Genomic DNA, 15,404 nt, shown 5'->3' with positions numbered 1-15,404 from the left:
CTTCCCTTCCCTTCCCTTCTCTTCCCTTCCCTTCCCTTCCCTTCCCTTCCCTGCCCTTCCCTTCCCTGCCCTGCCCTGCCCTGCCCTGCCCTGCCCTGCCCTGCTCTTCCCTGCTCTTCCCTGCTCTTCCCTGCCCTGCCCCACAGGACTGTCTACACTGCCTGGCTTTATGCCCTTTGGGAATTACCGGCAGAGAAATCTAAATTTAGATAAGATAAATGTAAAGAATTTAAAAGATAAATTTAAAGAAGATAAATTTAAAGAAATTTATCTTCTTTTTACAGTAACTACTTTGTGCTTTTTCTTATGAAAACAGACTGAGACACACCCTGGATGAGTTGGAAACCTCACACCTGAGAGAGCTGGGGTTGCTCAGCCTGGAGAAGAGGCTCCAGGGAGACCTTACAGCAGACTTCCAGTACCTAAAGGGGGCTTATAAAAAGGAGGCGGAGGGATTTTTGTATGGCCAGATAGTGACAGGACAGGGGGCAGTTGTTTCAACCTGAATGAGGGCAGGTTTAGATTAGATGTTAGGAAGAAACTCTTAACTCAGAGGTTGCCCAGAAAATCTGTGGATGTGTTCATGGCCAGGCTGGATGGGGCTCTGAGCAACTGAGTATGCCTAACTGAGAAAATACCTTTTTGTTTAAATAACTAAGGGATTTTTTTTTTTTCACATTTGTGTTTAGGAAACCTTTGATTTTCTTCTGAAGTTCATGGTAGTATAAATAAATACCATGTTTGTGATACAGTTGCTGCTTCAGTCTGTGGGTATGGCTCAAAACTACAATTTCTTATAGAATTAGATATTACAAGAAAGAGCATGAGAAATATCTGTAGACACACAAAGTTTTTGTACAGACCAAATAAGAGAGCAATTCTGGTTTTCAAAAGTGAAAACTGACACTGAAAACCCTTATCCTTTCTCAGTTTTTTCCTTCATTCTCTTGGAGCCACTGTCAAGATCAAGATTCATGGTTTCCCCCATGCCTGCAGAGGAAAACATTATATTTTTTTATCATCTGATAAAGCTTATTAAAATGTTGTCCACAGCACTTTTCTTAGGTTATTTGTTCTCAGTGTCATATTACACCATTTTACATGATCCCATGGGTAATAAGGGCCACACTATTCAGTTGTTGCAATTAGTTGAGACATTCCAAATGAAGGGAGACATTAACAAGAAAACAATGAAAGAGTGCTCTGATTCTCACTAATCTAGGGCTCCTTTCCATTGTTCTCGGGAATAATATTTGATTAAAGACTGCAAGACTTAATCCAGTGAACTTCTATTAATGAATGTTCTCACAAAAAGTGAAATCTACTCAATCAGTGTTTCTGACTGTATCAAATCGTGGATTCCTCCGCTTAGTGGGAGGAATAGCCCAGCATTCTGTATGTGCTTTGAGAAGAATCCACAACGCCCATATGTGCTTGCCACAGACAGTTGCTAAGTCACCAAAGTATAACAGGAAATGTTTCTACAGCAAAGCCCTACACAATTGTCAATATATTAATAATAAGGGAAAAATCATGGAAGAATGTTTGAGATATCAGTCACAAAAGCACTTCAGAACAGGGAAGTAACCAGGTCCCATTAGTTTCTACATAAGAATATGCATTTCTGGGTGCAAGAGAGAAAAGTATGAGAAATAAATGACTTTTTATCCAGGATATTGGAGTCTGAGATTGCTTATTATTGTTGATAATTTGTCAAAAAGCCACAAGCTTTAAAAGCTACAAAAGAATAAGAAATGTTTCTTTCTTAGTCTTTCAGCCAGTTTTACTGCTTGAGGCCAAGACAGTCACTATTTGCAGATTCAAGGGACCTTGACAACTTGGACAGAAGCAGACTGCAAATGGGGGATGGGAGAGAGCATGAGAAGGGGAGTTACTCCTGCAATTCCATTTTTCTTTGTTGTTTTTTTTTTCCTTAGGTAATTAAGTAATAATATCCTGCAATGGTGTCTAAAGTGGTATCTTCTCAAATGTAAGTCCTTGCAGAAATAAATGATGAGCCAGAAAGCTTTCATATCAGATGGTTTCTGAAAAAGCATGCAACTATAAGAGTGGTATGGCATTGGATCTGCAGCCATGACCTTTGAATTGTAGGGCTTCTTCACTACAAAGACTGGTAAATGTGAAGTTGGCCCTGGAGCCCTCCTTGAGAAGGTGAGGCCAGGGATGTATGGAGCTGGCACTCAGCCTAGCTCCAGCAAGCCAAGGGCATGTGAAATTTCACATATGGGTCTTATTTCTATGATCCTTGAGAGCCTGAGGGGAAGAAAGGAGGGTCTCAACTAGACCTCTGACAGGAGGTTTGTTCATTCAAGTTAGATTTAATACTGATATCTACCAATGTTATGGCTTTCATCTGTAAGTGTGTCTCAACCCTGGAATACATTTGTTGTCAAGTTTTAATGTCAAATTAACTTGTCCGAAGTTGAAGCCAGGCTCTTGTGGTATCTAAGCAACTGTTCCAAAACAGTGGTTAACAGGGATGAGCAGAGCTGGAGGCAGTGAGTGCCAGCAGCTGCACATCCACTGTCTCTCCCTGTTCAGAGCAAGGTCGTTTGTACATGTGCACCTGAGGGACTGAGTGACCATCTTTGGGCTGGAGTCAGTGTCCTGCTCGCTGCAGGGATTTTTTCTCCCGGCTTCCTGTAACAGCCTTCTCATGACAAAGCACGTTTGAAAAATGGTGCTTTCACGTACAAGTTGCTGAATCCAGTATCAGAAGCTATAAACCAGGGACAAGTTTTTCCACCCACACACAATTCCTTTGCCCTTTTGCCCGGAGGCTTTCCTGATCCTGTTTTCCCTTCAGTTGAACCAGAGGAGCCCAAAAATACCTATGAACTGTCTCTGACCTTGAAAAGTCCCCTTTTACCCTGCTGACCTGGCAGCAAGCACAGCACATCAGTGTATGTTTCTGCTGTTCTCTCGATCCTGCTGTTCTCTTCAGGGGCAATCAAACTGCCTGCACTTCAGGTTCCAACTAAATCTCTGGAGAGTAGAGCTGTTTTAAGGGGGACCTAAACAATTTGGTGTTCAGGCAATAGAGAAAGATGAAATTTGGAGAGGTTAATGTGGGATGCCTAAGGTACGCTCTGGTGCTCAGTTCCTCTCATACGTTGACCATGTCTCTACATATTATCTGTGTAGGAAACCCATTGTGCAACAACCCTGTCAGTCACTTGGGTTTCCCCAGGCTTCAAATCTCTCTTTACCTGACTGGCGCTCACTCATGGTCTTACCTTCCTGACTCAACTTGCAAACCTTCTTGATGCCTAAAATGGGTGCGTGGATCTATTTTTTAACTTAATCTAGACATTAAATTAGAAAAAGGGCTTTGATGTGTGTGCAAGGACAGAGAAAGCACCAGCTAGACCTCAGCTCTCAGCCACAAGGGCACACATTGGTTAGTTCAAGTAGTCCATCTTCACAAATCATGCACAATTGCAAAATGTCATCATGTTGTTGAATGCATAGCATGACACTTAATCTGGGTTCATAAGCAATTCAGACCTCAAACTAAATGGAGGGAGTAGCTTACATCAGTTAAATCATTCAGGATCATTTAGGAAGAGAACAGTACTGCAAGCTGCAGGCTATTTTGCTTTCTGCCTAGCCCACAACAACTCTCAAATAAGAATATTGAACTGAACTAGATTGATTTGTGTCCTGTACTGTGCTCAGTACACTGCTTTCCTGCCTGGCATTTAAATGGAAATGTCACTATTCTGCAGCATGGCACGAAGGCTGAACACGACGATGTGCTTACTGGCTGCTTATATTCAAGTCACCACATGGATGATATGTTAGTGAGTATTAAACTGCAGACACCCCCAGTGGTAATTCCCAATGATGTGGCTCACTGGTGATCATCAAGGCCACAGGAAATGGTCCATGAATCATAAAGCATTCATAAGGGCCTCATGTTCAGGGAGGGTAGTGCCTGCAGAGCCACGTGGCTGCCTCTCCACTGTAGGAACCCAGATGACAGGCCAGGGTCAACAACCCTACAGAACAGGCCCTGAAAAACAAATAACTGAGGATGATGTGTTTCTCTAGGATATACAGACTCAGACCAGGAGCTGATCACAAAAGGAGGAGATAGCTGAGGCACGCTACCATCCCAGTCTTAAGCATTACTGTCCCAAACTACGTGACTAAGTACCACTCTTTCTTCCAGAGACAAGAGATCAGATTTGGTTTTGGATCTGATTCATCCAAAATAGCTGACAAGGGCAGTAAATCCTGGATTTGTTTCTTTCTGATTTACTTCCAATGATGCTGAGTAATTCCCTTTTATAGAGCTGTGTCATTGAGATACGCCTCACTTTTAATTTCCACTTCTTTTTACTTCTTGGTGTAACTATTTTCTTGCAGAAGATATAAGTGAAGGAAAAAAAAGTGAAGTAGCTGGAGACATGGCACACAGGCAGCAGTTTACTGAAAAACCCTCCTCTACTTGTTGTAACTGAAGACATCTGAAAGAAAAGACAGACACAAAGCTGGGTTTTACAGTGTTTCTCAAATGTTGTTGAACTCCCACTTGTTACAGTTTATGCCTGCATTCTTTCTCCTACTCTGAGTTTAAACAATTTTCAGTGAGAGTCCTTTACAGTGGATATTTCTGAGCAGTTGGCACTGATTTTTTTTATCTCTTATATTCTACTGTCATATTTATAGCAAACACCATGTCCTTGAAAAATGTCTGGACTGATCTAGAAATCCTAGTTTTTACATAAATTAGTATCATATTCATATCTCCTTCTCTTCTGTATTCTTTTGAGGATTTTTTTTTCTGAGATGTGAGTCTTGTCAGCCCCCAATCTATGCAGGTCTGAAGTGAGACATATGACTAACTCCAGGGAAATGCTCATGCTCTCAGACCCAAGCCTAACTCCAGGGAAATGCTCATGCTCTCAGACCCAAGCCCTTGCTTTTTAAATTGAAACTTGAAGCATCAGATTTAAATGATCCTTCTGTGTGTGAGTCTTGTAAGGCATTCTCTTTGGTGATCTTAGTTATTACTAATGCACTATAACATTATTATAACTTGTTATATTTGTAATTGGCATGACACAAACCAGCCTAATAGTCTAACATGCTACCAGTGGGACAGGGATTACATCTCAGCCACCAGAGAGCAAAGTTCAGCTGCCTGAGGCTGCCTGTAATATGATAATTGCATTACCACATGTTGATGACTCAAAACCAATAAGAGAACGATGGGGCAATTCAAACCCCTGCATCTGTGTCCAGCTTCCTCCCCAAAACCCAGTCCATTGGCAATGATTTTTTCTCAGTGAAAATGCCCTGAGGCCATTTTACAAGTGGATCTATAGTTCCGATTAGAATAGTAATACTTTGGAGGCTGAACCCCATGAAAACAACTCAGGAAAGTAGCTTTAATCCACAAGTTACTACTTTTCCTTTAGTATCAGCATCATTCTCAATATTTGATTCTGAGCTTTTCTGTTTGGTGCTTCTTTAGCTTTGCCCTTTGTTTTGAACACCAATAATCAGATATTAGTGGTCTATAGCTCTGAGCACTGAAGGCAGGCTTCAGATAACTTTTTGCCCTTTCTTCAGAGAACAAAGAGTTGTACTAAGTACAATAAATGATGTCAGTAACCAAAACTTCATAGAAAATGTGGAACATGGGAGAAAAAAGAACAAAACCTACTGAGCACCGAGACTGAGACCATCCTTTCTGAGGATGGGTGCCTCCCAGAAATGTAAATCCCTACTCTTCCCCACCCAGTCTTTTCAGATTATGTTAGAAAAGGTCTAATAAAATGTTCTTGTTTCAGTTCCTTCAAGCTTCCTTCAAGCTCTCCCGACCAAGCTGAGTTGCATTTCATGTGGTCAGCATACTCCTTGTACTCACAACCAATGCTCCCTTTTTTATTAGTATATCGACAGTGCAGTTTGCTCCAGTAACGCAGCAGTGTCGGGATCTCATTTTCCATGGCATGAAACTATTCCCACTTCACTTGCTAGCAAACACAGCCCTGCTTTTTTTCTAAGCAGACAGACTGTTCCTATCTTGTATGCCTTGAATTTGTCTTGAAAGCTTCTCCTGACAATGTACAGGCCAATTTGTGAGTTATTACCCAGTCCCCCAAAGTAGTTTAATGTCTTTCCCACGGTGAAGAAGGTAATTTAGAAAAAATGTTCTCAAAGCCATCTTGGCTGTGACTACAGTCCTTTTTCCTAGCTTATCATATGTGGGTGCTGTAAAGCTAACAGCAAACTGGGAGGCATGAGTTTAAAATATGTCAGTATTGTCAGTGTCTAATGAGCTCTAAAATATCAGGATGATTTTGAAAGTTTTGTGACTTTCTCAGGTTGACAGAAACATGTTAATTAAGAAATTCAAAGGAATTGCAGAATCAGAGAAGCTGCAAGGCTGAAGGGGGCAATCCTTCTCTCCCTGGCTGTCAGTCATGGGAAGAAACTAAAAACAAGAAAGGGTTTGAAGACCAAAAAAAAGAAATGAGGCAGAACAGTTCCCCTTTAACAGAGGAAGACAGACATAAAAAAGATGGGGGCTCTAAGTAACCTTGGAAATTGTAGGAGAAAGGAAGATTCGATCTTGGTCTCTGCAAGTCAAATAAAGCCCCAGATCAGCTGAGAAGGAGCCCTACTGCTAAACAGGACGTGTAGATGCATTTTCTTACTTGATATTTTTCTTTCTGTGGGGAAATCTGAAATCAAAGAGATTGTTAGGGGTTTTTTTGATCACAATTCCTAATCAGGCAGAAAACTGCCTGAGAGAGACTCAGAGATCACTTCCCAAAGGAGAAAGATTTTCTGTTTCTACATGGTAAATCAGCATGGATTTCAGAGTATGGAAAACATGCAGGTCCTGTAAGAAGGCAAGGAGCAGCCTTACTTTTATGCCTTCCTTCAAATTCAAAGAGCCAATAAATACTGGAAAGACAAAGCAAGTACTCTTATCTTTCCAGAAAACATAGAACTAACAAGAACTCCACAGCAACTTTTTTCCTAAACTAAGCAAGCAGTGTTGGGCATTTTTCACATGTTAGATAATGAATCTTGAAATAAAGGATAATTCATGGACTAGTTTTCTGAGAAACCAGTGGGAGGATGGTTGGCTGTTTATGTTAAAATTCTTTGTAGGGGTTAAATGCATGTCCCTCAGTCCAGTCTCTGCCTGGAGGGAGGCTGAGAGCAGAAAATTCTACTGTAAATTCTTCTGCAACTGTATTTTCAGCATTCACTGCTTAGGGAAAAAATTGCAAAAGGGTTGCAAAATTTAGCAAGATGTTAAATCTGCAGTTATAATTTTTTAACTGTTTTTTATTCCAACATGCAAGACAACACATGTCAGGAATTCTTCTAGCTTGGAAGGGCTTAGGCTGAATCTTATCTTTTTAGGCTAAGTCCCACTGGAAAGCATGGAAGTCCCCTGGATCTTCCCCATCTTCTTCCAAGATGGGTGAAGTGCAGTTAACTTCATATTTCCCAGGGGGCTTGAACAGGATGAAAAAAAAAAGATGAAGTTTGAGTGAAGATAGCAGTTGGATACAGGAGTGGCTTGGGAAGGAGTTGACCCCTTCTGGCATGATTGGTAAAGAGCAGGGACTGCAGGGCATTGGGGTGCTGGGCCCTGCCTTGCTGGGTGGTTGCAGGAATTTGCACCCAGAGGACATGTTCCTCAGACTGCTTTCCCTGGCTCCTACTGGCTCAGAGCCGTTGGCATCTATGCTACCAACCCCTTTTCTCCCCAGCATCCAGGTTGCCTGACCCTGGGAACAGACCCTAACCACACCATTCCCAATGTGCCTGGTGTCCGCTTTGGAGGGTTCCAGTGTGCAGGGCATCCAGCTGGCTGTACAACAGCTCTGCATAACCTGCTCATGTTCAGTCTCCACGTACAGCCAGAGCCAGCATGTCTCAGCCAATGATACACAGAAAATACTGTGAGCTGGACAGAGAGCTGTGCTTTAAAGCAGTGCTAAATGAATGTCCAAAGTGGTATTTGCATGACTACCCCCTTCAAGCTCAGTTCAAATCAGCTGAGTGTCGGCAGGTCACTAATTTCCATTGAGATTTCATTGTTGATCAGTGAATGTGCAGACTAGCCGCAGGGTAATTTCTTCTCCTTATTTAATCAAATGGAAACTTTCAATCCATTTCTGTGTTCATGGAACAGCCATTGCAGTTTATTTAAGTAGGTTAAATATAAATCAGCACCAAAATACAGCCCACCAGCATAACAATGCACTCCCTTTATTTGATATAATTGCTAATAATTTATATTATCTTTATTTTCCTTGATCTTTGACTTCTCGGAAGTGTTTCCTATAGTTCCCATTGGCATTTGTTTGTTAGTGCACAGAGCCCTATGATTTAAAGGCTTGGACTTAGTGCTGGGGCTTCAAGGGCAGCAGCTCGGCAGTTGCAGCTACAGCACAGAGAGAAAGAAGTGACACTATCCTTTCCAAATTAAAATCAGCAACCAAGCTCTCCATGGACTTTAAATGGAGCACAATGTGGGCAGTTTTATTTTTTCACTAAATATAGACAGCACATTCTGTCCTCTAGGTGTACAGGCAAAAAGAAGATGTAGGTTTTATACAGTGGGACTCACTTGAACACAGTGTGATGGAAGGAGGGTGGGGGTGGTTTTTCAAAGGTACTGGGGAGCTCCTCCTGTGGGTCACAACTGTAGTGTACACCTCATAGGAGCACAGGTCAAGGACACTGTAATGGTATGAGGAATTAACGAAAATTGACTAACTAGCTCTGTGTATGCTACTGGAATGGAGTCCATCAGGGCCAGGCAGATCTGCACTAGGTGTGGCTGGTGGTTTGGAAAAATTCCGCTTCAGCCAGAGAGGTTGGGATTGGGGATTTTCAGTTGTTTCTTGTTTTCACATTCCCTGTTACAACTATACATGTGGAAAACCAAAAGGTGGAAGTGAGGGAGCAGGAGAGATGTCATTTACTTGAGGAGGTCTGGAGAAGGTTTCTGTCACCACCTGACAGAGCTTGGCTCCTCGGGTTCTATAAAACAGAAGAGATGGGAGTAAACTCTCCCAGCTAGTGAACAGTGAGCCATTGCAGAATTAAAGGAAAGTCAAACAGCTCTCAGGAAGATGTGATTGTTTGATAAACAAGAACATTTTATGGTAATCTCTGTATTTACAAACACAAGGATAGGTCAAATGTCTGGTCTTGGAAATTTTTTTTTCCTAACAGAATTTTCCTTTAAAGCCTAGCAGTTAGAAAATGCTTGTGCTAAAAATAACTTGTATAACTTGTAATTCTCACAAAATTCAGTATTTTGCACGTATTGCTCTTTTTTAGACGACTCAGTATTTTTGCAAGGTAATGTAGACTCCATCGTTAGATCATAGAACCTGTAAGTTTTGGGCAACACTTAACTTTAGGCACATCCAAGAAAGATTGCTAATGTAATGTCTGATGCTGTAAACTCAAAGGCATCAAAACAGGAGAGGATGTCAAAGACATCTACTGACTTTGGTGACAATGTGTCCAAGTACTCATAAACAGCTGGATATATGCTGACCATTCACGATGTTTTCCTTGAATACACCATTTTAGTTAACAAAATGTCACTAATGAATGTAGGAAAAATTTGCAAAGCCATTGAACACATTGTTGAAATGTATTGACAGAATTCAATGCTATATCTGCATTCTGTGATTATTTAGATATGCTTTGCAGATCAAATTATAGCTAAGAAAGTAGAATTTAAAAATCTATCCTGATTGCTAGGAAAAGGTATTTGCTTTTCAGACATCCTGACTATGAAATGTTACGTGCTGCTTGGTGGTTTTCATAATTTTAGATAAATATAGATAGATGAAAGCCAGGATCAAAAGGCCAAGAAGTATTCCTTTAACTACCATAGTCCACATCCCATGGTCTCATTTCAATCAAAATTCTCATTGTCATCAGCTCTGCAGTGGAAATTCTTGGAATTACCGGAAATTCTGCCTATTAGGACTGTGTCAAAGCCTAGCCTTCTCTGTAGTGCTTGCCTGTTTTGTTAATATTATGAATTTTTGAAAGTTAATGTTATTGATCTAAAATATCTTTACAAAAGTTGCCCCTGTGACAAGATGTTTTTGAGTCTGGCTCTGAATCTGTAATGCACAATAGCCCATGACAATTAGAATTTAATATCCTCAAAACTTGTCAAATTATGTAGCACAGTGGAAAAAGTCCATTAACACAGAAAAACACTTAACAAGACTAGACATAACGATCTTCCCAAATTTGACACAACACTTTTTTATCTAGGAAAAAGCTATTTTATATTACTGTGCCCTTTCACAGTGTTTTCTGCATCCAACTGCTAAGATATTTGTTGTTAGTTCTGATATTTTATAATGAGGATTTTGTCTATACTTTTAGCAATTTTGCTGTTAATTTCTTATTGGAGTAATAAATTGTGTTATTAAATAACTCTATCAGAGTTTGTTATATGTTAAATAAGTTGATTTATTATCATATCTAATGTATGAACAAATTTAGAAGTTAGGTTTAAGTCTTTCTAGAGGGCTTCACACAATAAGGTCAGTGGGATGAGTAAGACAATTCCAATTCCAAAACTGCAAATTACAAGCTTTGATGCAGCTGATGAGTTGAGAACATTACCACTTAATTTTAATGTTGCATGTAGGTAAAAATAATAATCGTTCCAAATATAGAGGCCTCGGGAATATATCATTAATTTGAAAAGGGACTTCTTGTATCAGAAGATAGATCATCTGTGTTTCCTCACAGTGTTTTTCATCACAACACTGCTGTTGTTTAGAGACATGAGTACTGCACTCCCTGTCAGAGTAATGTCTGAGGGAAGTAAGGAAGGAGGGAGTGATAAAGAGGAGACTTTTCATGTTAGCTTTCAAGTCTGTGGTGAGAACTGTTCTAGGGTCTTGGTAATTCAGCAGACATCTGGGTAGCCATGTGTGCATTACAAAGCTGGGACGAAAATATGAAACCACCTCAGTTAAGCTTGGGTTCAGGAAACTGAAGCAAATCTATGATTGCTAGAGCACTGCTTCTGTCCATTCCCTGCCTCAGTTGATCATGAACACTTTTGGGATGTCAGCACACACAAATGACTACATACAAGGCAGGGCATGAGACAGTCAGCTGAAAGGACTCTTCTTCCATAGAAGTGCACATGTGTGCTTTGGGTCATCTTACAAAAATTTTTTTATGCCAATCAGGCAAATGGAAGCAAATCTTAACCCATGACAGGATGGAGCCCTTTAATAGCTTTGTAATAGACTGCCTGATCTACTTTGTCAGAAAGACTGGGCTTGTATTCCTGAGGTCACCTAAGCCAGCTTCCTTGTACTTCAAGCAACCATACCATACAGCCTCTTTCCTCGTCTCACCAAACTTCATCCTGGCACCAACATGCACTAAGAGCTATTTGCTCAAATGCCATCAAGAGCACAATGAGGCTCAATGCTAGTAAGCTGAAAATCTCCATCTGGGTAGCTCCATTTTTCTTGCACCATTCAGAAAAAAGGAGCCTGTCCATGAAAAGTCTTCTGTCATACCAAGTGACTAATGCATACTGAGGATATGACACTTGATTGTCAATCTGTAAAAACTCATCAGGTGGCAACAGCTGCAATAAGGGTTGCTTGTTACTACCATGATTAATTTGTAAGAACAATTTATTGCTCATTTTTTCTGATTCAACTGGAGGCACTGGAAAGCTATATCTCACTGCATTTGGAGAGAGTGGAGATACATACTGAATGTCAAAAAGGACTGAGAACCTTCTTGTATTTAACACATGTATGAAAACAGTGCTCATTTACCTGGTGTTAATAGTGAGCAGCTAACTCACCATCATGTGCTGTGTTCCTCTCAATACCAGTTGTTCAATCACCACTGAAAATTATGATCAATAAATTACTAACAAGCTACTTATAATTGCTGTGATGCTGGTGAGATGCTGATTTCAGGAAAATTGCAAAGATAAGGATGAGGTTGACGGCAACAAGATCCAATCATCATTCTTTTCAGGCCCATCTGGGTGCTGTGGTACCTTCAACTTTGCCTATTCTGTAAATTATTTGAAGCAAGATTAGTTTCTAAGACTTAGAGGATAACTAATTTTCCATCCTCATTTATTCTTTGTCATCTCTTCCTGTTGGCTTTGATAGGGTCAGTGATTTTGAGCTGTAGACATCTTTATTGTAAAAAAATTAGATTCAGGGTGCCACAGCTCTCTAAGTCCTCTGCACAGTGATCAGAGGTCAACACCTGTTCAATACCACCCTGAGCTGTAAAAGAAGCAATGATATGTAGGTCAGATGTGCTATTATTGTCATCAAACTTTAGCTAACCATCACTTTCCAAACAGAATTTAAAACTTAGCCATAAATTGCTTGGAATATGTACAACAGAGAAATGTAGTGAAGAGGGTGAGAGAGAAACATACTTGTAATACTGCACAGCTTTCTCCACTTCCATGTTATCTAATATAGTAGGGAGAGTTCAGCATCTCATGGCTGCTCCTGCCTCCTTCCTGCAGCACTCCAGACTCCTTAGTTCTGACATGATGTTTAAGAAGACATACTTGCTTGTGCCTTTCACTTCTCTCTAGCATGGCCAAACATTTTGAATGGGATTGGCTAATTGATAAAGTGAAGCACTATGGATTTCTGTCAGACACCACAAAGGCTAGTTGATAACATTCAACCAGTATTATATTGCACACTGGCAAATGTTTCCTTTATGTGGCCAAAGAGACCTGAAAGACAGAAAACTTCTCCTTTGAAGACAGAGCATGCTAGATGCTTTATTAGAGGAAATTTTCAGATTAGATTGAGAAACCATTGTTTCATCCTTTGTGAAAAGATGAGAAGAACACACTAGGTTGATTGGCAAAAGCACAAAATCAGGCAGAATGTATTTACCAGCACAGCCTGCTTTTTCAATAAACTTCTGGCTGTTCTTTCCACACATTAGGTAGTATGAAGATGACTGCTCTTCCTGCAAGGCTGTTTTCTTCGTGGGTGTGATCTGTTTTGCTGCTTTTCACAAAGGTCACAAGTGCAAGTTTCAGGGTGTTTTTTTTTCAATGCCACAGCTCAACATATTGATGGTATTTAGTGACTTAAGAGAATGGGTCTTTTCCCAAAACACATTGCCCAGTCTGCATGGTTCAACAATCTCAAAATCCAGAGCTTTGGATTCTGACCTGTCTCAGCTGTGCCGTGTCGTTTACAACAGTGTCCCTGAGCTATAGGAGAGGAAACACAGAACTGGAGTCTGTAGCTGTGTTTACCTCTCCACAGGAAAAAATATGCAACATTACAAACAGATCGTGAATAAATACATGGAATAAGTACATGTAACAAAAAAAACAAGTCAGAAGAAGACTCACTAGCAAATAGCAATCTTATCTGTGAAATGAAGCAATAGTCCCAGAAGTGGTTGTATTCATCGTGACACAGAGTTGACTTGAGTTTATGTACAAACATATACACTAATGTACTCCCACAATGTTAATAAAGAGTTGACTCCCACTTTTCACCTCAACCACAGCACATCCCCAGGAGGAAGAGAGCATAGCAGTGTGCCAGAGGGACAGGGGAGGCACCAAGAGCAGGAGGCAGGTAGGAGGGCAGCTGCCCAGTGAATGGTGCTGGCCTGGGATTCCCTACCAGACCCTGACAAAGGAGTTGATAAATGAAAAACGCTATGATGGGGAGAAGCAAGCAGCACTGAAAGAGTGTTTTGGCCACAGGCAGCAGCTTAAATTATCATGTCTCTTTCCACTATCTCCTCTCTGGGGTGCAGACCCCAACACGACCTTGAGAAGGGTGAAGGGGAGGGGCGGGTCAAATCCCGGAGACAAAGCACAACGGATTCATGTATGATTGCTGTGGGATGAGGCATATCTTGTGCCAAGAAGGCCTGGTGACACACAGGAATGGAGCAAGCCCAGGAAAGAGTCCTGCAAAGCAGCAAACTAGCCACAGGGTTTGATGAATTTAGATATTTCTTTCCTATAGTTTAGGGCTTTGAACAACTGCATAAACTTGTTCATATTTCAGAGACTTGGGTACTTGATTCTGACATGGAAGATAAAGTCCTTCACTAGTCTGACTACCCTCCTGGTCTTTCCTTGCACAAAGTAGTACAAAGTGCTAGAGAGTGACAAAGGTGATTGTACTGCCTGAAGTGTCTAGCTTGACTTGTGATTGCTTGCAATGTGCAATCAAGGCTTCAACTCAAAGAGCGTGAAAGGTCTGGCATCCTCTTGTAGCGTACACCACTTCCCAAGATTAATATCTTCTGCTGTCTGAGACACAGGAATGGAGGAGCTCTGTGCTTCCTACAGCCCTACCATGGTCCCAGAGAGCCAGGGGAGAAAATTCCCTGGTTCCTATTCCACCACAGTCTGGTGCAGGAGTAGGTGTGACTTTTGCCAATAATGACAAAGCAGTGAATGAATCACAACAATTTTCTCAACCTTGATTGCTCCTTCTGAAATGTATAGAATTATCAATCGTGTTACTATAAAACACTTAGGTACAGCAGCATCCTCAGGCCCAGTTCAGGCAGCATTGCAACAGGCACTGTGCAAACATGAAGCTGGGCATTGCATGACCCATGAGCTCCTATTTTAAGTGGACCTGAAAAGTAGAAGGAAAACCAGAGGGACACAGGCGAAGGGATTTACCTCCCGTGACCTGCAGTGATCTAAGTTGCAATGCCCTACTGACGGAGTCCTGCCTTTTAAATAATAGCTAGCATGCAGGAATATGCTTTTCACATGTTTTTTTCAAGAACAAATCACAATTTTAATAAATTAAGCTTGACATTAGTATATGCATGCAAAGCCTCAATTAAATTCCAAAACACATTTTGTTTACAAAAGTCTTTACATACAACATTTTCTTGGGGTTTTGTTTTTTCTGTTAAAAATCAGTCATGCTCAAAATATTTGTTTTCTCTTCAATGGAAAATTGTAGAGTCACAACCTCGAATGAAGATCGGCAAGCAAACCTCTCTAAGCTGCCATGCCCTGTGGATAGAGGCCATGGTGCTGCCCAGAGACTCAAACTGCTTTGCAGAAGATTTTGCAAGCAGAAAGGTCTCTGTGTCAGTCCCAGTGAAGCCCAGACATGGTAGATGACATAGGACATTGCAGTCAATGGAGAAGGAACTGGGATACCTCTTTTCAGTGTATATCACACTCACAGAAATCAGTACTCAAAGTGTACAGCTCCAGCGCCACCCTGACAGTTGGGATAACTTAGGATTGCTGGTACGGCACAGCTCACCATGGTCCTTGCTGCCCCTTTATGCTGTTCTGAGGCCCCATGGGTGAGAGGGAGCCACAGATGCGAGGGAGATGT

The sequence above is a fragment of the Pseudopipra pipra genome, chromosome 1, assembly GCF_036250125.1.
Source record: "Pseudopipra pipra isolate bDixPip1 chromosome 1, bDixPip1.hap1, whole genome shotgun sequence".
Classification (NCBI taxonomy): domain Eukaryota; kingdom Metazoa; phylum Chordata; class Aves; order Passeriformes; family Pipridae; genus Pseudopipra; species Pseudopipra pipra.
The sequence above is the reverse complement of the archived record's forward strand: the minus strand, read 5'-3'. Positions refer to the sequence as shown.